The sequence below is a fragment of the Orcinus orca genome, chromosome 8 (genome assembly GCF_937001465.1).
Source record: "Orcinus orca chromosome 8, mOrcOrc1.1, whole genome shotgun sequence".
NCBI classification, from domain to species: domain Eukaryota; kingdom Metazoa; phylum Chordata; class Mammalia; order Artiodactyla; family Delphinidae; genus Orcinus; species Orcinus orca.
The window spans coordinates 17588011-17612077 of record NC_064566.1 but is presented as its reverse complement, the minus strand read 5'-3'; the positions used below and the strand labels follow the sequence as shown (position 1 = coordinate 17612077).

Genomic DNA, 24067 nt, shown 5'->3' with positions numbered 1-24067 from the left:
CACCTCCTAGAGAAATGGAAATAAAAACAAAAATAAACAAATGGGACCTAATGAAAGTTAAAAGCTTTTGCACAGCAAAGGAAACTATAAACAAGATGAAAAGCCAACCCTCAGAGTGGGAGAAAATATTTGCAAACGAAGCACTGACAAAGGATTAATCTCCAAAATTTGCAAGCAGCTCACGCAGCTTGATATGAGAAAAACAAACAACCCAATCCAAAAATGGGCAGAAGACCTAAATAGACATTTCTCCAAAGAAGATATGCAGATTGCCAACAAACACGTGAAAGAATGCTCAACATCATCAATCATTAGAGAAATGCAAATCAAAAGTACAATGAGATATCATCTCACAGCAGTCAGAATGGCCATCATCAAAAAATCTACAAACAATAAATGCTGGAGAAAAGGGAACCCTCTTGCACTGCTGGTGGGAATGTAAATTGATACAGCCACTATGGAGAACAGTATGGAGGTTCCTTAAAAAACTAAATATAGAACTACCATATGATCCAGCAATCCCACTACTGGGCATATACCCTGAGAAAACCATAATTCAAAAAGAGTATGGTACCAAAATGTTCATTGCAGCTCTATTTACAATAGCCAGGGCATGGAAGCAACCTAAGTGTCCATCAACAGATGAATGGATGAAGAAGATATGGCACATATATACAATGGAATATTACTCATCCATAAAAAGGAATGAAACTGATTTATTTGTAGTGAGGTGGATGGACCTAGAGACTTTCATACAGAGTGAAGTCTAAGTCAGAAAGAGAGAAACAAATACCGTATGCTAACACATAGATATGGTATTAAAAAAAAAAAAGGTCATGAAGAACCTAGGGGCAAGACGGGAATAAAGATGCATTCCTACTAGAGAATGGACTTGAGGATACGGGGAGGGGGAAGGGTAAGCTGGGACAAAGTGAGAGAGTGGGAAGGACATATATACACTACCAAACATAAAATAGGTAGTGGGTAGCAGCCACATAGCACAGGGAGATCAGCTCAGTGCTTTGTGACCACCTAGAGGGGTGGGATAGGGAGCGTGGGATAGGGAGGGTGGGAGGGAGGGAGACACAAGTGGGAAGAGATATGGGGACATATGTATATGTGTAACTGATTCACTTTGTTATAAAGCAGAAACTAACACACCGTTGTAAAGCAATTATACTCCAATAAAGATGTTAAAAGAAAAAGGGCATTAAACCCTTAAAGAAAAATAAATAAATACATATAATCTTTACCCTTTAAAAAAAAAAAAGAAGAAGAAATATCTTATTTCACTCTGTCACCCAACCTGGCTTCTAGAACATATGGTTAATTTGTGTTAAAAATAAATAAAGGCATTTAACTTCTGCCACAATTTCTCCATTTCAATTATGGTGATAACAATATATGCTTTACCTCACTAAACCAATGTTTGAAATTCTAAGTAGATAACGGACATAAAATGGCTTTGAATATATATATTATGTGCTATGAAAAAAACCATTGTTTAACGTAGGGCCAATATATTACTATGTATTTTTGATATTAGTAAAATTTAAACATCATTGCCAATATAATTCATCAGTTTCTGAGTATTATCCCAGATATAATCATAACTGCCCCAATTATGTTCTGAGAGAATTGTTTTAAAATATGGATAGGGTCCTGTATACCCTGGAAATAAGGCAAATATCAGTCAGATAATCAAGACCCTAAAGTGTCTCATCAGTCTTCATGATGCAAAATGGAGCAAAAAAGTCTAGCTCAGATTGACTGCAAAGCCTTCAATTCTCTTCACTCTCAGAGTTACCCTCATATTCTAGGTTTTGCTAAACTTAGATGTCTATACACTTGCAACCAGATCATACTTTAGCTCCATTTTTTTTTAACAATAAGACTGACCTGGTAGGGCTTTAAGAGATATTAACCACTTGGTAATACCTGTCAAATGCATTCTTTAGAAATATGTGGATGTTACAAGGAGGGCAGCAGAGGTGGTGAAGGGTCAAAATGCCAGGGTCACAAGTCACTTGATCTCTCCTTAATTACCTACCCTCATTTTTAAAATAAAAATACTAATAAAACTTTACTTGGTTTTTGCGAGACTTAAATGAGATAATGTATATGAACTATACTTAAAACTGTCTCTGAAATATTTATCCAAGTATTTCCAAGGCTGAGAATTGGCAGTATTTGTTAAGTTATCTCACAGAGAAATGTAAGGAGAGTTTCACACAATGCTTGCAGCTCATCCCCTTCAGAAACAACCAGATGGCCATTCTAGCTTTGGGGAAGGTGTTTTTTGGCCATGTTTGTTTATTTTCCCTGTGCAGACATTAGGAACCAATAACAACCCAATCATAACTTTTTTTTTTCTAATGGAATCCAAGGATAATTTTTTTTCCTCTTTTTTTTTTTATAGATAATTAGAAAGCACTGTGTTTCTTAAACATATGAAATATTACACACTCAGTTTCCTTTCCATTTGGCTGGCGTCATATGACTAATTCTGGCCAATGAACTGTGAGTGGAATTAGCATGTGTCACTTTCATGATGAGGCAGTGAAAAGCCCCTGTGCAACAGTCCAATATCTCTTTCCATTCTGAGGCAAACCTGGATGGCTAAGTTCACTGCATAAGTGGTTCTTCCTCAGGCATTGCCAGCCGAATTTGTGTGAATGAGAAATAGACTTTATGTGTTATGCCACTAAAATTTTGAGGGTTATTTGTAGACTCAGCATAAGCCTACTCCATCCTTACAAATACACGTTTTGTAAACAAAAAAGTTTTACTAGAGTATTCACAGATATTACAGGTTCTCTAAGGAATCTGTCCCTAGTAAATGACACATGATTTTGACCTAATTTATTTAAGACTAGTAGAAAATAGTCACAATTTGTTAATGCAGTTATTTTCCCAATGAGAAAGAAAAGATGAACTTGGTGATATCAGGATTAGTCAGCCTCCACATTAGAGAGTGAATCTTTTAAGAGCAACTGTTAAATATCACTACAAATACATTAGCTATAACAAAATGCAATAAAATGCAAAGAAAATAAGAACATTTGTTACCATAATTACAAGACCCTGCCCACGTTCTGTTAAAAACGTTGGAGAGGTTGAGGCTTTACCTTGCTTGCAAGCTAAAAAGTTGGCCTGCCACAATTCCATGGAGGGTAGCAGAAGACATGAGCCTTCTGGATCAGAGAGAAAATACTTTATCAGTTGCAGCCACAGCAGTTTCTAGAGTATCAGCAGTATCGTGCTGGTTCTCAGAGTCCCACAACCCATAGAACAGCACAGAAAAGGCTATGTGACAGCTACATATGCAGTATGTGTTTACAGGAGAGGAATCCCAGCTTAGAGAATCTGAATCTTTGATTACAGGCAATGAGGCTACTTGATCTTTGCCCAGGATGGAGACGCCATATTAATTATACTGTACAGCAAACAAATCTGCACTTTTCTCTAGAGGAAGCCATTATCATTGTCTTCCAAGGCTTTCACTCTACCAGTATCCTCGAAAAGATAGTATAGGACAAAAGGATTCAGTGTTTCTGCTTGTAAGACATGCAGAAATGCGAAGGACACATGGAGAATTACCTCCCCAGAAGATCTACCCCTCATTACTACGAGGTCAGTAGAGTCTGACCTTGGTTTCTAGAACATGTTCTCATGAATATGATAGTCTATCAGCCACTCTGATTAATCCAACAAGCTAGTCTAGAAATAAATCAGTTCATTTTTTTTTTCATATATAATAGCATTGAATAAAGACCTCTAACAACAGGGCTCCAAGTAGCAGGATGAGGTCCACCTACAATGTTGACCCCATGCTTGGGGTCCTGGACTCAACAAGTTGAACAAATCCCAAAGTTATCAGGGTCTAACTTAGAAAGTCAGGTGGCTTTCTCCTTAAAAGTCTCTATTGATTTTTCCATTTGGTCCATGGGCATTAATCCAGGTACAGAAGAATGTCTTAGTGATTATATTAAACTGGCTTGCAAGGAGGAAATCTAGGATAACTAGATCATCCATAACAATCCGGGCCAGAGAATAGAGTCTGACCTGCATGCATTTCAGGGACAAATTGTGACAGCATGACCCCCATCATCAAGACAACTGCCTGCAGGGTATACAAAAATAAAAAGTTGGTTTTCCTTCTAAGAAGGTCCCCTAGTAAATAGGGAGGGTCTTCCTTTAAAGAGATCTCTGCAGTCATCTGAGGATTCCATGACCTCCTAGTACTGTTTCCTTAAATACTTGAAGGTTTTTTGACCCCTAAAGTGCAGTCGCCATGTTCTCAGGAAGAAGGCAAGCTAATGTCTGACTTCCACCAAAAATTGCATTCTCAAGGGTATACATGGTGCCTCTGGAAAGAAAGTGTTTTACACCATTGATTCCCTCTCCCCCGTTGCTATCTATATGAGTTGGAGGGCACAGGTTGACAGTGCCTCCAATGTACACTTCAAGCTGATTGGTGGTCACAGGGTACCTAGTTCAGCTTGAATAATTGAGTCTCATTTTTCTTTTTGAGGGAATTATCTGAAGCAGTTTAACCTGTTCCGTTTGTTCACACCAGCACCTGGTGGCATTCATCTGTGCTCCACATAAAGACTAGATGTCAATGACAGGAATGGGTATGGGTAGATAATTGGAAGTTTTGATAGATATTTTGTATGGGGGAGGTATACATCTTGTGTGAGGGGATTATTTGCACCCGAATATCCAGCTAAAGACATTGTGCCTATAATGTATGTCCTTACAGATTCAAAGTTCATATTGGGTCATTTTAGAATAGAGACTACAATCAAATTTGCTAACTCAGGAACTATTTCATAAAACTATCTAATAGCCTTTAAGATGATTTTGCTGGGGATGCTGCCACTGATAATGAGGATAATGATAACAGTGATGACAATAACAATAACTAAAATTTATTTAATGGTTTTATATGCCTGGCACGTTGTCAGATATTTTTTGTAAAGTTTCAATAACCCTTATTACATGCACCTTGCCCTACTCTTTCGTTTGTCTCCAGAGGGCGGGTTAAGATTAACAAGAGAATATACTGAGGCTAGAACTTTAACATGATGAAGAATTTTCTACTTTGTTATTTGCCCTTCTCCTGGCCTTCCTGATAGCCCAGGTTTCCCATGTTGCCCGAATCTCTATTATAAATGAGGTTCAAGCTTATCTCTCAATTAGGAATTGGATTAGTCTGGGAAGTCTCAGGAGAAAGGGCTAATAATAAAATGTGTGGTTTAAGTTTTAGGTCAGAGACATAATATCCATGTTTTGGATTGTGCATGATTTAGCTACATTCAGCAGGGTGAGGGATTCCTAATAGATTTCAGAATTCTAGCCTAGATTTTTCTGACTGCAGAACAGTCCCTTTACCTTCGTTTTCTATCTCAAAACTATAGAGTTCAAATGATTTAGAATGAGCACACTGATAATTACTGGTAGCATCTAGAACTATATCTTATCTCTATCCCCTATCTCGAGTCCATGGATTATCACATTCTGCCGTTCGGGCTTAAATAAACATCTCACATTATCGGACATAAATTCAGTTTGTTAGATGTATAGTTCAGACTTCATCCCCCTTCCTTTTTTTCCCAGATTGTTATAGGCTAAGGTCAAAGCTTTTAAATGTTCCCAATGGAGTATAAAATATGCATTACATTTTTAAGACATTCCAAACATTTGCCTCTATGGTTTGTGACCAACGTATGCATTAATTTGCTCTTCGGTCTTAGCTTTTGCCATGAAAGTCTTAGGTCAGGTAAACATTGATGTGTTCAATTTTTCTTCCATTCACTTAGCAAACAATCACTCCCGAAAGCCCCAGGAAATGAATACCAGGAGAATCCACAACAGACAAGGATGATGTCAATAAACAGGCAGAATTGTTCATTTTCAGATGGGATTTGCTTTGCTCAACTTCCTTTTATTGTTGCAGAGCAACCTAGTGTGATGGTAATGGCAGAAGTGTGTAGACCTTTCGTTGGATTGGGCCACTGTGGATCTTAGAGCTGCCAAAGCAGATTGAAAACGTTGGGTTCTTTGTCTTCACCAAAATAAAAATGTAGTTCAAAAGAAAAATGGAGTTGCTTGAAGTTGGCTATTAGCCCATCTAGATTCCCTTTCAACAGCAGGGCTCAGCTTGTTGCTTGTAACACCATCTCATGGTCTCTTCTCAAAGGTGGTCTTTCCTGGCCATTTAAAAAAGTGGCAAAGCTTATAAATGCAAGAAAAGTAACTCAGCCCAAACGCTTCTGATTAACCCTTGCTGTCTCAATTTTCTCATCTACAAATGCAAGAAACAGGTATCCATTGGAACCATCACATCGTATTGTTGTGAGAATTAAATGAGATAACGTTTGTGAGGGTGCTCTGCAAATTGGAAATTCTTTATGGAAGTACGATTATTATATTGTTCACTGTCATTCAATCAAACTCTCCAAATATCTTCAAAGTTTGAAGGAAAGTTTGAAACATTTCCCCTATTTTTAAATCCCCTTAGATTTTTTTCTCCTTTTAATTTCACTTGGGGTGTGAAACTGCTCAACTACTGTCCTGGTAGCTATTGAAGTTGAAATTTCAACATAGACATTAGCAAAACTTCATGGACAACATTATGTGAAATTCTATATCCTTGGAATTTTCATTCCATTCCGCATTGAGAAAGACCTGAAAACATGAAATTATTCTCTGAAAATGGAAAAATTAGTGAGGATTCCTCACTCTCTCTCTGTATGCTGCAAACTTTTTAAAATAGTGAATTGAAAAATACAGATGATTGCTCTGTCCAGCTAAGCCACGTTTTGGCAGGTGTTAAATCTTGACATTGTGCTGACTGGAACTAAACCATAGACCATAATCTATATAAGAGTATGTGTGTGTGTGCCTGTGCATGTGTGTATATGCATGTGTGTTTGTGAGAGAGAAAGAGAAGAAGTAAACATCTTGGGTAATTTGATACAGCACATAAAACTGATACATATTTACTGAACCTGAAATGGAATGGGTACAGAGAATGCATAAGTAAATAAGAAATCATCCTGGCCCAGAAACAGCTTTTCAACTAGAGGGCAAATAGAGAATGCCAGTGACATTTTCAGTTATCTTATTTTATTTTATTTTTAAAAAGTTTATTGGGGTATAGTTGATTTACAATGTTGTGTTAGTTTCAGGTGTACAGCAAAGTGAATCTGTTATACATATACATATATCCACTCTTTTGTAGATTCTTTTCCCATATAGGCCATTGCAGAATATTGAGTAGAGTTCCCTGTGCTATACAGTAGGCCCTTATTAGTTATCTATCTTTTAAATAGTAGTGTGTATGTATCAATTCCAATCTTCCAATTTATCCCTCCCCCCCATTACCCCCTGATAACCAGAAGTTTATTTTCTACATCTGTAACTCTATTTGTTTTGTAGATAAGTTCATTTTTTAGAATCCACATATAAGCGATATCATATCACTTCCTTCTCTGACTTACTTCACTCAGTATGACATTCTCTAGGTCTATCCATGTTGTTGAAAATAGCTTTATTTTGTTCTTTTTTTTTTTTGGTACTGGCACAAAAACAGAAATATAGATCAATGGAACAGGACAAAAAGTCCAGAGATAAATCCACGCACCTATGGTCACCTAATCTATGACAAAGGAGGCAAGAACATACAATGGAGAAAAGACAGTCTCTTCAATAAGTGGTGCTGGGAAAACTGGACAGCTACATGTAAAAGAATGAAATTAGAACACTCCCTAAACCATACACAAAAATAAACTGAAAATGGATAAAAGATCTACATTTAAGACCAGATATTACAAAACCCTTAGAGGAAAACATAGGCAGACCAATTTTTCAGTTATTTTAAATAAGATAGTTGGATCATGTGATATTTAAAGCTGCCTCAAATACCAAAATGGTGTGATTGTACTTAATTTTTACATTTACATTTTCTTATTAGAAGAAATTTAATACCTTGGCTTTAGCAGGCTTCAACATCAAGGAAGGGAAGGTTTGCATGAAGAAAATGGGGCATCTTTTGCCTCCCTGGAAGGATCAGACTAACCAAAACAAAATTTCAGCTCTTCAGGGCTGGAATCTATCTTTTTATAATCATTAGAAGCAAGGAATATAAAAAGTTTTAGTGGAAAAAAACTGGTGGATATCATTTTTATTCTTTCTTCTTTTGGTCCTTTGTTCACTGTTCATTCCCAGGCCCAAAATTAGATCTAAATCCAGGTGGACATCCCAAGACACTGTGCTAGACAGGTGATTCTGTTCAATGGCTGTCCATCAGAAAACATCAGCACTTTAGAAAAAATATAGCTTTCCCTGCCCTATCCCAGATCTACTCAAATAGAATCTCAAAAGGCAAGACCCAATCATCTGTAATTTTTGAAGCTCCCAAGTTGCTTCTAATCTATCCAACTTGGACAAAATTTGGAGCATCCCTGAGTTAGAGTATGTTGCTTATGACGTCACTTGTTCTCCTGTTTTCAGACTAATTAGTTTCATTTTATTCCACATCCAAAATTGTTCATTTTTTCCCCCTGCCTCCAATGATATTTATTTATTTATAACATCTTTATTGGCGTATAATTGCTTTACAATGGTGTGTTAGTTTCTGCTGTATAACAAAGTGAATCAGCTATACGTATACATATATCCCCATATCCCCTCCCTCTTGCGTCTCCCTCCCACCCTCCCTATCCCACCCCTCTAGGTGGTCACAAAGCGCCGAGCTGATCTCCCTGTGCTATGTGGCTGCTGCCCACTAGCTATCGGTTTTACATTTGGTAGTGTAATTGAGTTATTTGTAGTGCGGTGGATGGACCTAGAGTCTGCATACAGCGTGAAGTAAGTCAGAAAGAGAAAAACAAATACTGTATGCTAACATATATATATGGAATCTAAGAAAAAAAAAAAAAAGGTTATGAACATCTTTTAATTTTCCTTCTTTTTCAGCCCTGAAATTACTCACCTAACTCTGAACTGTAATTGTTTAATAACTGACAAATTTAACCTGTTTCCCCCTTCTCCAAAGACTACTTATTTTCCAATATATAACCCATTTTAAAGTAGGTTGACTGTAGTCAAATTAAGGATACAGATGTCTGAGTTCTGCCACTCATTTCTTTGTATCCTGTAGTTACAGTTGGAAAACTAGCAAGCCAGACATTTTAATATCTTCTTAACTGCTCCCATCTGATCAGTCTTTCCTTTGGATCAAACATTCTTGATGGTTTCTGAGAATTCAGTCATGTATTATATCATATCATTCCACATTTCCAAGCATATTTAACATTAAACCTCAAATCTCTCCAAATCTGATGCGCCAGTATAAGATGACTCATTCTTCCTGGAACATATCCTGTATGCCCTGAGTACCAAATCACACTCTAGGGCAAAGGTTATGTCTCCCTCGTGCATTTTCATATTTTTATATAGCATGTAAAGCACTGCATCTAGGCAGATCTTACTAAATGAATGCTGCATTATTGCTTATCATCATCAAGTCTATACTCCTAATCTATACATTCCATTATTAAACACATGCTGATTGAATATCTACTGTATGCTAGAACTATTTCTAGGTACCACAGACAAAGAAATTGTCCCCTAGAAATGTAAATTATTTGTTACAAGTTGGATCAAGCAAGAAAATGTGGAGTGTGCACTGCTGTCTCAGTTAGTGCAATTCTATCGCCTCTATTGGAAAAACAGTCTGAAGTTCTCCCTAATGATGTCCCTAGTGATGTGTAAATTTTACTTTCTTTATTTAAAAGGGCAGGTTTTTTAAATTTTTAATGGCTGAAATAGTAGCTACAATTTTTGTGCACCTCTTATGTATTAAAAACATTATATCAGATACACTCTGTAGACGTAAAACTTACCCTCATGAAGGTGAAATAGAAAGACCCAATAACTTAAAATTCTGAATCTAAGATCTGAACCCTGCCCTGACTGCTCCATGTCTGATTCCCTCACACAGGCTGCTTTTCAACAGACGTGCTCAGAAGTGGCCCCACATGAGTTCTGATTCCAGAACGCTCTGCTAGCGTTCCATCTACCGTCCTGTTCCCCTTAGCCTGGCACCACAAGAGACCTTGAAGAAGGTTAGCAGTTTGCAGGGGTTCCTCTTTCATAGTGAGAAACTTGCTGTGAAATCTATCACAGCAGCTGAAAGATACAAGTAAATGTTTTCCAAATAAAAATCCCTCAGTGAGTCAAAGAAAGAAAAGGTGTAATTTTCCTTAGGTAAATGCAACATGCGCATGTTATTTGAAAGAGCTGGTTCAAGTGGAAATGAATGACTGCCCCAGGGTCACAATCTGACAGTAAGTGCTTGCTGCGTACATGTGTGGAAGAGGGAATGGGGACAGATATTGTAAACGAGCAGAACAATTTCTTTGCCTCATCAGTTCATGAATATTTGAACGGAGAGGGTGTGATTTGGAGAGTTCCTTCATGGCTTTGCTTTTTTATTTTCCCTGCAGTATCCCTCTCATTCAGCGAGGATCTATCATATACTTACTACAGTCCAGACATATTTCTAGGCACTGTGACCATAGAGTTCAATATGACACATTCCTCTGCTTCAAGGAACACTCTTCTCTGTGTTATTCCCCAAATTATCATACAACCTTATTAGACAAAGGAGGGCAGGTGTCCTTGCTTATACAAAGTGAGGGTGAAGAAATAAAGACAGCTCAGCACGTCCCCACCGCCACTCTCTAGGACTATACTCTGTGCTACATGCATAGACAATTGTGAACTTTTGGAGAGAAACACTGAGCTGGATCTTCATATACTTTTCTAACTTACTTGGTATGTTATCTGATTCAATGAACAATTTTTTTGGCATCTATATGAGATGTAAAATTCTCCGTTCTGGTGTTTTTTCAACCAAAGTCTTTTATTCTCCTGCATCACAGGCTGTCTTTTGCTAAATGAGAACACTTATGTACCTCAGCTAAAAAATATTTGCTGAAAAATACATTCAAAAGCTTTACATCGGTAATGATGCTGGTTAGCAAGGACTCTGTACAGATACCAAGTGTGGTTGTTACTGCTCTCCTTAACCTACATTCTACAGTCTTTATTAGAGACAGTGAATTACATGGGGAACAGAAATCTAATCTGTTTATTCAAAGCTGCCAAGAAGTCAATCAAGGTCACGCGTTTCAAGTTCTGTGAGTTGGAGCTGGTGACAAACTGGTTCTATTTAGCTGGAGAAGGCGGGGGTGTCTATTTAAAGGAACTAAGGGAACAGGGGCCAACAACTCATCAACGTCCAAAAAAGAGAGAAGAAGATTAACGCAGGAGTTGAAGAAAGATTGATGTAGGAAAGTCCCACTTGTTGAAGCCTGTGTAAAGAGCCAACATCATTTACTGATAGACAGGAGTCTGGAAATTCAGAGCAAAATGAGCTAGAGAAAATAGCATGAAGGGGCAATCATTTCCAGTGAAATGTGTACATGAGAGAGAGGGGACACCTTCTCAGTTCAAAACTCTGGGTGATGGTAAATTCTCAGTGAGGTGGATATGTGATTCACAATAGTCTTTAATACATGGAGACTTCTTCATTTTCATCAGAGGGCTGAGAAACTTGTAATTTCTAAGAACACAGTGATACCAACAGGCAAACTAGAACCTTGGAAGGAAAAATCCAAATCTACTTTCCTTCACTTGTCTATTTACTAAATATGATGCTGGCTAAAGAGTACGCTTTTTTTCTTTCTTTTATTTTAAAGAAAAGTTATAAATTTGGAGGTGTTTTGGAGGAAATATGCTCTTTGTAGCATATTCTACTGTGTAAAAATCAGTTGATGACTAGGAAGAATGACAATGATGATAAGGTCCCAGACCCCATGTTGGAAGAGTAGCAGATTACAGAGCTCCAAATCAGTCTGAAGTCTCAGAGCTGAAGATTACTGTGAGAACAGTTATTCCATTGTATCCCTTGATTTCTGGGATGATACCCATTTATAGCCCAGTTCCAGAAAAGGGAGACTTATGGTAAGAATACAGAAGAGACTCTATAATAATCAAAGTGAAAGAACTGCAGCTCACCTTTGCCTCCTAAGGATGGGAACAGGAGCTATAGCAATTGCAAGGATTCTCTGTATGTGCATTATTACTCTCTTTTTTCCAACTTCCTTGACTAACTCACTGTTTTTTCTCCCTCAAAACCTAAACCTGAGACAACTACTCCTCCTCAAAAGAGTAGTGGGTAGAGGTAACTTGCAATCCATTCAGTTCCAAACAGTTACTAAAATGTCAATCATTGCACAACTATTGCAGTAAATCGTTGAGTTGAATTTAAATTTTTCTGAAACTGGACATTATGAGTAGAGAATTGCAACAAGAGAGGTGGCAGTAGGCAACTGAAGAGTAGTAGTGTCAGTAAGAGATATAGCATTGTACACACTCAGATTTGAATTGATACGTGGTATTTGACAATCTGGAAATGGTGGGTAACAGGTAGGTAAATATGAACTTCAAGTTCTTTGAAACTGTTCTCCAAAATTCAGAAACAAATCAGTGGCTAGAAGTCCTAAGAGGAAGACAGTGTTGGTCAGTAGCTTGATTGAAACTGGTGCAAAAGGAGGAAATGTAAAATTGTGATGAAGGTGTCCCCACGATCAGAGATATATAGTGAGATGCGTGCTGTAGATGGGTAAGGTACAAAGTAACACTATCCTGGGAATTTCATAATCCCTTGGGCTACCTGAGTCTGTTCGTGGCTCAAGTACAACCACAACAGATAGTGATCTTATACAGAGTTTCATTCTTTATATTGGGACACAAGAAATCCCTGATCACTCTGGCCAATATTTCAAATGGGTTGTGGAGGCCACAACAGTTTAACTGCAGATCTGGAATCTTATTGGTTTATTCAGCTAGGCCATACAGTCATGTGGACAAGTCATGTCCAAATTGTGGTACCCAGACCAGCAGCTTGACCATCACTTTTGGGCTTGTTAGAAATGAAAATTATGAACCCTGCCCCAGTTTAGTGAATCAGAATGTCTGGCTAGGGGAGGGAAGAGAGATCGGGATTTTTAAATATTCTGAAGTTTGAAATGCATTGGTATGAAGACAGTTTTCCCAGCATGCCTCTCTTCATTCAACAAGTATTTACTTTGTGCTACACACTTTTCTAAATATTGGACCTTCAGTGATGAACAAGGCAGAGCAAATTTTAGCAGTGAAGAAAAATATTAAACAATAATTTCTTCAGTTAATGATTTCAGTACAGTTGTGGTCAATGTGTTAAAAATAGACACAGGAAAATTCTGAGGTATTTTGAAAACATATGATGGAGAAACTAATGATGTCTTTGGTATATCTTGGCATTGTGATGATACATATTGAAAAAAAACAGAATGTCACATCAAAGCCATAAAAAATATTTTATCTGATGCTGGTGTAACCCAGGGGATCGCCTTTCATAGATGACAGACCCAAGAAGAGGAGGCCTGTGTGGAATATGGTACCACTGGCTTCCAGATATTTCTTACATTTAGGCTCCCCTCTCCTTTTAAATAGAATTAAGTGACTCAATAAAACCAATATCAGAATCAATTCTAACTCAGTCTCCAAGGGATGATTTAACTCCTGAATGTTCAGTGCGATGGTTCTTAAATTGATTTGGCACTTGCTAATCACAGCAGAAATATCAGGATGCTGAGGCTTGAAGGTTAGGGCATATGCAAAGGCACAATGGGAATAAAAGATTGAGTCCATCATTGAACAAGATACAGTTCCTGCTTCTGTGGTCCTCACTGAATACTTCACAATTCTATCCTGTTAACGTAAAGGAACTATTTAGATGAGATAGATAAGGGACAATGAACTGAAATAAATTGAAATGTACTTGCCAAGTACATTTTTATAGCTTTCATTCTTTTTTAGTCTATGAACCTTTTCAGTTTTTCAATTGAAATTGAGCGAAGAATAATCTATCTTTGCATTCTGATATTATCCCTCTTATTTTGGGGCAGGAAGAGGGGATGTGATTTCCTCAGTGCTGAAACCTCCTATTCCTCTAGTTACCAAGAAGTTTTTTCTCTTCCATCATTCTCTTCTGTTTAAGTCAATACTTCATTCTCTGTCGGTTGTTGTGTTCTATTTGATTCAACACTTCATAGTACCAGTAAGATGTCAACTGTGTTATACAGTGCCTGACCCATATTTGATTCTTGATAAAGTTTTATTTGACAGATAAATGAATGAATAAGTGTGGCTTGCTTTAACCACTATCTACAAGCCTTCTAGAAAGAGCTGGAGCACTGAAGAAGAACAGTTTATAAGGCTGTACTCAAACCTGGATTATGAGATGGGATGGTGATGAATCCAAGGGACTTGATACCTTTCATTAGCATTATATTGTCCCTATGCCATCTTGTTTCTCCTAATAGCAGTTAAACAATTTTAATTTCTTTTTAATATGATGAATCTGTTTCCTCCACCAAAATATCGACTCCATGACAATAGAGATGATTTGTTTTATAATCTTTTTCACAAATGCAGCAACTCCTACAATAATACTCTGAACTTAAAAAATGCTCAAGTAAATATTAGTTGAATGATGTCTCACTTTGAAGGTGACCCTGAGGCAAGGATTTAAGCACAAGTATTTTTTTGGGGGAGCTGAAGGAAACATCTGTGGAGGAGTAAGGAATTGGAAAAGGGAATAAAACACAGTTAATAGAGGGTATCCAGTTAATAGAGGATATCAGGAGTCTCAGCTAGCCCCCACTGGGAATCAACTCACTTTGTTTCATTGAGGCTAGATAGGGGTGGAGGCTCAGCTCCCGACTGCACCCCTCTGACACACAGGTGAGGAGCTGTGTATGGCTAGAAGTCGAGTGTTAAGTAGCTCTGCCTCCCACTGTCTTGGTCACTGTCATTGGTGCCAGGTGGGTTTGTGGAGTTTGGGCTCCCCACCAGCTCCCAGTGACACCAGGGGTGGAGCAAAGTAGGATGCTGATTTCCTCTGACTTTCACCACTTAGTGGAGTCTAATTGCTACCAGATGGAGGTGGAGACTCAGCTATAGCCACTGGAAGGCCCCTATGGGGCGTTCCCAGGACAGATTCCCCCATGTTCTCAGCCTGCCTCTTGCCTATAGAAAACCTTTAGCCAAAGAATAAATTTAATCAGAGCAGTGAGAAAATGCAGAAGCAAAGGAAAGCAGTCAAACAAGACAAAATTATAGTTCAGCCATTAAACAAAGTCAAGGACCTTTAATTCCTTCTCAAGGGCTATAGATAGTATTCTGAGCCATATCCTTTGAGCTGGTTTGCAGATACTGAAGCCCTCACCAGGTGGAGAAAGTTAACTACATGATGACTAGACTGGAGCCATGATATAAGCTGCTCCAGCTTGAACAATTCCAAGAGCTGGCCTCAAGAAAATGGAACAAACTAACCCTGGAACTGAAGATTTTTTTTAAATTAATTAATTAATTAATTTTTGGATGCGTTGGGCCTTGGTTGCTGCATGCAGGCTTTCTCTAGTTGCAGCGAGCAGGGGCTACTCTTCATTGAAGTGTGTGGGCTTCTCACTGCAGTGGCTTCTCTTGTTGTGGAGCCTAGGCTCAAGGTGTGCGGGCTTCACAGTTGTGGCGCTCGGGCTCAGTAGTTGTGGCTCGTGGGCTCTAGAGCACAGGCTCAGTAGTTGTGGCACACTGGCTTAGTTGCTCTGCGGCATGTGGGATCTTCCCAGACCAGGGCTCAAACCTGTGTCCCCTGAATTGGCAGGCGACTTCTTAACCACTGCGCCACCAGGGAAGCCCCTGGAACTGAAGATTAACTACTTCATACAATCAAGATGACACTGATCAGACTGCTATATGACCAATTTCAAGTTGATTTTTGGAGCTGACTGTGCTGTTTTGCATGTAGCCCCCTCCCTTCAGCTATACACCCCTGAAAATCCCCTTTAAAAGCTCTTGCCCTTGATCGGCAGTGGGGAGTTGGTTCTTTAGGACATGAGTCCACCTTCTCCCCAGGTTGCTGGCCTCTGCCATAAAGCAACTTTCCTTTCCTAGAAACACTTGTCTATTGAATATTGGCTTTCAAGTGATGAGCAGCCTAACGTGAGTTCAGTAACAAATCCTGCTGACACTATCCACAGCCTACTTCTGCTGAATGGGGGATGGAAGAGCAACTCCCAGCTCAGACCCACATACACTACCTTGGCTGGCTGGAGAAACTGGGTGCCTCCTGCTTGCATTGAGCTGGGATGAAAGATTAGCAAGTTGCTAGGCACTCTCCTCACAGGGTGGGGTAATCCTAGCACCTTGTCTGCTTCTGTGGGTTGGTGGGGTGGGTAGAACTCAGACAACTCAATCAACCCTCCTGAAACCATGGGGAAGGAGGTAATAGCTTTTCTGTGAGTGTTTGGCTTAAGTAGGATCGGTAGTGCAAAAAAGGTTTTTTGCTGTCTTAGACCATGACTTCCCCAGTCATTTGACTAGGGATAACAGAGTTTCTCATATCTTCTTTTAATCTGTTGAATGTTCAGGATTGAGAGCTTCTGTAATGCCCTTTCTGGAATATATGGGAGCCAATAAGCAAACAGGGAACTCGTTTTCATTTCCCTAATTCTCTAGGCAACCCACCTGATTTTCACCTTTTTACATTCCTGTGCTTGCTTGTTGTGATGTATCCAGACTTTTTTAGCTTTAAAGAGGAGAATCCAGAAGGAATGGGCTACTTCATTTTGGCCAGAACCAGAAATCCTCTCAAATTATCATTAAAGCCCTAATGCTTCTGGAAATCTTCAAGTGTATGTTCTGATGAGTTTAACACGTATTCTATTTATGTTATTCATTTTCCTCCATAGTTAGATGAGTGAGAAAAAAAGCTTCTATTTCACTTTAAGTGGTGCCACTAGTGGATGTTATTATACATGTTTCACTTACAATCTTCCTACCAGGAAATTTTTTATGAGGGAAGATAAACAAAAGATATTACAGCATGTTTCACATGGTAGGTTTTTTAAACTGTCCTTAACATTTTTTCTCAGTCGCTAGATTCAGGGTACCCATATGTGCCATGTACTATATTTTTCTGGCTCGTTTATTGAGAAATTAATCTCACACTCAAAATCCAAAATCATTTTCTATTCCCAGCTGCAGTGACATAAAAAGTTTGCCTTAAGTATGACTTCATAGATGTATTTATATTTAATCAAGCCTCTTTACTGACACTCCTGGCTACAGCTGCTGATTCTGCTGCTGACAAGGGCAGGAAGGACTTTGAGTAAAATGTCATGGGATCTAGTTAGTTCAAGGCAGAAGCTTTTCCTTTGAACATCACACAGGGGTCATACAATGTAATCTATTTATACTACCATAGTTTCCAATAATATGGTTTGCAAAACAGAGATCCAAGAATGAGGAAGTATTAGAAACAACAAAAACAACCAGCAAGATTGAAGAAAATGTATCCAGATTATTCTACTCCTGAACTTCTAAAAATAGTCTTGTGAGTAAATCATTTAGTTCAGTGAGCACTCAGTTTGCCTGGGTTCAAATCCTCACTTTCCGACTTATTGCATATGTGAATTTTGGAAAATTATTAACAAATTAACATCTGTGACTCATCTTCCTTATCTGTAAAATGGTCATAATAATAGTACCAACTTCAGTGATGGATATAAAATTAAAAGAAATAATAAATGTGAAACACAAAGAACAGTGCTTGGCATGACATAAGTGCTCAACAAATGATAGTTATTATTCAATAATCATTGGGGCAATCGGTTGCTAAAGTTTTGTCAACTTAAAAAAGAAAGGTTTAAATCTATCAACATTTATAGATTTATCTGGGACATCAAAGATACATAAACATAGCATCTGACATCAAAGAAATTATCATCTGCTAGAAATAAAGGAGAGAGAAATTATGCCGTTGATTAATAGTGTGGAGTGAACACTATATGCCAGTTAATAACAGTCATTATTGTCCCCAGTTTGCAATGAGGGTCAGAAAAGTGGAGGAATGTGGTCAAGGTGACAGAGTTAAATTTATAGATTCAAGTGCAGGCCTATTTGAAGTCAGAGATTATAGGAAACTCTTATAGCATTAAAGTAATCAATAATCAAAGAAAAATTAAGTGTTACCTTATGGGCTGAAGGTGATCCTGAACACCGTGAGCTAACGTCAGTTATACCTTGTTTATGGCCAGTGACGTGCCTGGAAGATATTCTACGTCCCAGGAAAGGAGGAACCTTATCATCACAGTCTCCTCATCTGTAAAATGAGGTGAAGAGAGAATATATCTCTAACAATCCACAATCTGATGAATGTTTATGCCCTGAAACTTCATTTCTATATTATTAACCACAGTATTGGGCGCTATTTGATACATTGGAATAAAATGTAGTGGATGGGCTTTGCAGCTGACTGTGAAGGTTGATGTCACAGAGAAATTATTTTCAAAACTTTTATAACATAAAGTAAGAAAGAGCAAGACAGTTATAGATATTAGGGGTTAATTAGGGGAACCAAAAGGGGAGGACAGATATGAAATTCTTGGAGGTGCCACAAGATTCCATGCTCATTTACTGACCGACTAAAACACCGTGACTATACCCAACACTTAATGCACATTATCTTATTTAATCCTTACCAAAGCCCCATGGAGTCGGAATATTTGATCCCCAATTTTATTGAATGATGGATTCTCAGAGAGGTTAAGTAATCACAGCTACAGGGTCACACAGTTACTTTGCAGGGATGCTGGAATTAAAATTCAAGTCGACATGCAGCAATGTCCATGGTCTTTCTGCTGTTTTATAAAAACTCTCAAAGTTCTCTATGTACACAAGGCACTGTGACTCTCATCTATTTATGTAAATGACAGCATGGGTCATTAATGATGCAATCGGTATTTTAATGTGTATTGACATTAACCTTTCTGAACACTGAAATGAAAGTGCTATTTTCACTCACCGATGGAGCTGGTCCTATTAAACATTGTAACCTCTCATTGTAATTTTCTTAGGAAGTGTTTTCAGGGGATAGAAAGGCAAAGAGACTGACATTTGTGAGTACTTACTCTGAGCCAAGCACTTAACATTTATTAGCTTATTTAAACATTACAATAACTTTGGAGGATAATATTATTTTCCCTTTCTAGTAAATAAAGAAATTGAGGCTCAGAGAGATTAAGTAAAAAGCCACAGGTTCCTGGGATTCAGAAGTCCCTGTTTTATGGTACTCCACACTGCTTTCCATGGCCAATTTCCAAATCAGGCTCTAGTTTTTCTGTTTCTTTGAACTTTCAGCTGGAATGTTTTCTTTTTTATTTTAGGGCATCTCCAAAAGTTCATAAATATACATTGACATCAGCGATTAAATTATATGTTGTTCAGACAATGATCAAGTCATTTTCAAGACTCACATCGTGGAAGTCTAACTTACGCTTTTAAAGAGCATAAAAATACATAATTTCAGTAATTCCTGTAGGCCTTCAGTATGCATTTGATTATTGAGTGACTCAGTAATTTTTATTAATGAGTAACAACCAACATTTGCTGAGTACTTATGTCTGACCACCATGTTGAATCAGTTTGACAGCAAATAGTGACAGTTCCTTAATTTTTTCCCTTAAATAATTATTTCCCCTAAGGATATCTACCTTCAGCCATTTAAAATTTCCTTGAGTTGAAGAACACATATCCCTTGACACACATACCTAAATCTTTGTAATTTTTGAGAAAGACTGTGATTTGCTATATGCCATAAGCTAAATGGAGAGTTTGGGGCACACATTTGTCTGGAGACAAACTCTTGCTCTAAACAACAGTTCAAAATGTTTCAGTGAACACCTATGGAAAGTGATATATTATGCAAGCAGTTTCTTTGTAGTTGTTTGTAGAAATAGCTCAGCTACTTAGACATAAATGAGTGGTGAAGCCAAGGTGAGGTGTTCCCCAAATTCCCATGCTGAGTTGTTCTGTCCTTTGTGCTCCCATAGTACTTTTTTCTTACTTCTGAAATAGCACTCACCAGCTGGTATTTATTTGTTTACATACAAGCCTTCTGCCACAATTGACCATTAACTTTTCAAGGTCAAGGACCAAGTCTTATTCCTCATTATATCTCTAGCACCCAGCACAGTGCCATAGACATAATGAGTTCAATAGATATTTCTTGAGCGAGCGATTGAATGAAAGAATAGAGGTCTCCATTTTCTTCTAACATGTTAGGATTTGTGGGAACCTATGTCATGTGCTACCTGGCTTCCCCTTTGACTTTTCACCCTAGCCCCCAGGAATATTGTCAGCAGCTAACCACTATCTTAGAGTCTATTTCCCAAGGAACTCAATCCACAACAAGTTTAAAAAAACACATTTAGACAAAAGTTGTGAGAATCTGCTTTAGTGTCTTACCCGTGCCCTTAATCCTCCAATGGGAATCTATGCTGATTTATAGATCACGTGTAAGGAACTATATTATGTACTTTCACCTACATGATCTTATATCTAATTTTTTAAATAAATCCTCATCCTTTTTTCAGGGATTTTAGGTTGGGTTCCCTAGAAGTAGAACTTGAAATGAGAACTTCTTATTCAAGTGATTTATTAAAAAAAGGAAACTGAGGAGAAGGGTAGTGAAGAAACCAGGATGGAGATATGGAAAATACTAATCCAGGTTATGTTTTCAGCTGAAGACGAGCTTCAGTCTGACCTCAGTGTCTGGACAATTAATGCACCATAATTAGTCCTTCTTTGAGTCAAGAGGGCAGCCTTTTGTACCACTCTGTAACCAGACATTAGAGATGGGCTATCTTTCCAAGGTATAACCAAAGAGTTACCAACTGGTAGGCAGAGACGGAAATGCCTGTGTGCCATTAACAGTGAACTCACAGCAGCTGGGAGATGAGTGTACTGGCCCAGAAAAGTGGACCAGTGAGAAGTGAAGAGTATCCATTACATCAGATATTTTTAATAGCCCACAATCTATTTTACTCAATTAGCATTTATTGAGTGAGCATCTACCAAGTCTGGGTTTATGAAGAATAGAGAAGGAGAACGGTTGTAATTTTAGATTCCAAGATTATCCTTAGGCAAGGAAAGCTTCATTGAGAAGATGATGTTGGAGCAAGGATCTCGAGGAGATGAGTGGAAAGTCATGCAAATATTCTGAGAAAGAACCTTCTAGCAGAAAGTATTGCAGGTGCAAAGTCCTCGAGGTGGGAGTGCTGGTCATTTGCAGAAATAACAAGGATGCCAGTGTGACTGGAGTAGAAAGGTCAATAGGATGAGGATTTATAAAAATAAAATTAGATACCCCCTTTTCAATCTATTTTTTGAAGAAAAATATCGAAGGCAGTGAAATGGAGAAGGTTACTTCTATAGAACATTTCAATGAGCACCTATTAAAAGTGACATATTAAGCAAGTCCTTGGACTCTTTGCATGTGTGAAGGATAAAATAAAATCTCTCAGTCTTTCAATTTAGCTCTTGCCTTTATCACGTAACTTGGGGATAAGGAAAATGTAACTACTAGCTTCAGATGAGCCATAAGATCGTGGACATTTTCGTTAGATTCTTTGAGCCACATAAATATAAAATTTAGAATTAAAAAAAATCTCTAGCTTTCAGGGCTAAAGTAAGAATTATATAAGATCATGTAGGTGAAAGCAAGAGGGAAGAGATATGGGAACATATGTATGTGTATAACTGATTCACTTTGTTATAAAGCAGAAACTAACACACCATTGTGGAGCAGTTATACCCCAATAAAGATGTTAAAAAAAAATTATACCCACTGCACCTCACAAGAAGTCTTTGAATAAATCACTTAGCTGAAGCAAAAAAAAAAAAAAAGAGTGACATCGTCTGACTCAAGTCTTGCAAGGAACACTTTGCTGCAGTTTTGAGGAGAAGTGGGTGGACGGGGAAAGAACAGAGACAGCAGTTAGAAGGCTGCTCTCTAGAAGGTTACATCATCTAGGAGAGAGTTGACTATGGTTAAGATCAGATTAGAGCAGTTCAGGTGAGTGAGCTTTTTCAGATTCTGAATATATTTTGAAAATACAGCCAACATAACTTGTTAATGGACTGAATATGTGGAATGGAGAGAAGAAAATGAGTTGGATGTGATTCCAAACTGCAACACTCACAACAATTGACCAGCAGCATTGGTCTTGGTTTCAGACTGACGGTCAAGTTCATTAGATACAATATTTCACTAATACTAATATTTCTCCAATATTTCACTAATATTTCACAATATTTCACTTATTTAGCTTTAAGAAAGGATGCAGGATAAGAATTAATGTAGAATTCATGACAATGGCATAGCAGAGATCTGACTCACCATTTCTGAAACCCCCAAACCACTTTGCATTCTGCATGCATTCTGCATGCACAGGTTCATAAGAGAAGAAGCTGAGTGGGACAGGTTGATGTCAGCTCAGGGAAACCATCATCTCTGTGGTCCGTTCTGCTTTTATATTTTGTGCTCATTTCCTGGTGCAACAGTCTCTCTTACATATTGGTTAGTCATGACTTGACAAACAACCTCAACAATGAGGCACAGGTGCTTGGTCCTGTATATAATAACCTCGGCCAGAATCTCACTCAGCTTGGATCTGTTATACTCCTGTAAATCTCATAAGTTACTATAGTGGGGGAAGATTTGATCAAGGTTTGAATCATCAGTTGTCCCTGAGAAGAAAAGATGGCACTAATCAACCAATGGCAATTTCCTTCCAACAATGGTTTGGCCTCAGCACCCAGAAGGATTGTGTTGCCATCCTACAGGAACAGTGGCTTTGGAAAGCATAGGAGGAAGAATATTAGGAATTTAGTTTTGGACACATTAAATTTGAAATGCGTTTTATATGGTACATCCAAGTGGAGAAGATGAGTGGGGAATTTGATACGTGAATCTGAACTTCAGAAGAGAAGGCTGGGATAGACATATATATTTGAGGGTTAATAACAGATAAATGGTATTTAAAGCCCCGAGTCTAGATGAAAACAATGAGATTCAAAGAGAGTGAGTATAGGGAGAGAAGTCTAAGAGTTGAGAATTTTGGTTGTCAAGGCAATGAAAGAGGACTAGCAAAGGACACTGAGATCAAGAGGCCAGTAAAATAAGAGAAAATCAAGAATCTCTCATGCTCTATAGGCCAATGGAAGAAAGATTTAAAAATTAAGGATGTAGCAATCAACTGCATCAAATTCTGATAAGCAGCTGACTAGAATGAAGACTGTTAGGTTTAGTCACAAGAAGGACAATGCTGACATTTACAAAGGCAGTTCTGTGAAATGGTGTGGAAAGATTGATTAGAGATGGTTCAAGAGAGAATGGGGAAAAAAGGAATTAGAGACACAGCAGGTACAGATAATCTCTGCTGTAAGACAAGCAGGATCGGAGAATTGCACCAATAGGTGGAGAGATAGTCATCAAATGAGTTTTTGTCATTGCTGCTGTTGTTTAAGATGAGCGATATTGCAGGCTTGGGAGAATGATCTGGTAGATGAGGAAAATTAATAATGAAGGAGAGGAGAATTACTGAAATGATGTTCTTAAGTGGGTTAGAGAGAATGGAACCAAGGCAGAAGTGGAGATGTTGACCCCAGAGAGGAGTGCACACAGCTCCTCCATTTTAACAAGAGGAAAGGAAGAAATACATGGGCAAAGATGCAGGTTAGCGGGTGGAAATTTGTGGAAGTTCTTTCCTCAGTATCTATTTTCTCAGTGAAATAGAACACAAGGCAGATGTCCGAGATGGAGGAGAGAAGAGGAGGTGTTAGATGTTTAAGGAAAGAAGAGAAGAGGTGAACTAGCTTTGTAGGAGAGTGAATGGATAGAGAACTGTAGTTAGGATTGCTTGGCAGAAGTAAGAGTCCACCTGAGAATAGTGGCCAAGGCTTTACAGTAGGACAGAGCAGGATGGTTGTGCTTTTCTCCAGCCATGCTCAGTTGTGCGGTTTAGTCAAGCTATGGGAAGGGAGTTAGTGATAATCAAGGTTAGAATTTTGTCAGGTGAGTATATAAAGTGAGAAATGAGCA

At 38.2% G+C, this 24067-nt stretch overlaps 1 long non-coding RNA gene across 1 annotated transcript in view; it reads right to left on the bottom strand.

Annotated features, from left to right (window-relative positions):
- The window catches only part of LOC117197752 (uncharacterized), a 221988-nt gene that overhangs the window by 13862 nt on the left and 184059 nt on the right, over positions 1 to 24067 (bottom strand). The window contains exon 4 of the long non-coding RNA XR_004478602.2: positions 18157 to 18286. This is a non-coding gene — a long non-coding RNA (uncharacterized LOC117197752). The remainder of the gene's footprint in view (positions 1 to 18156; positions 18287 to 24067) is intronic.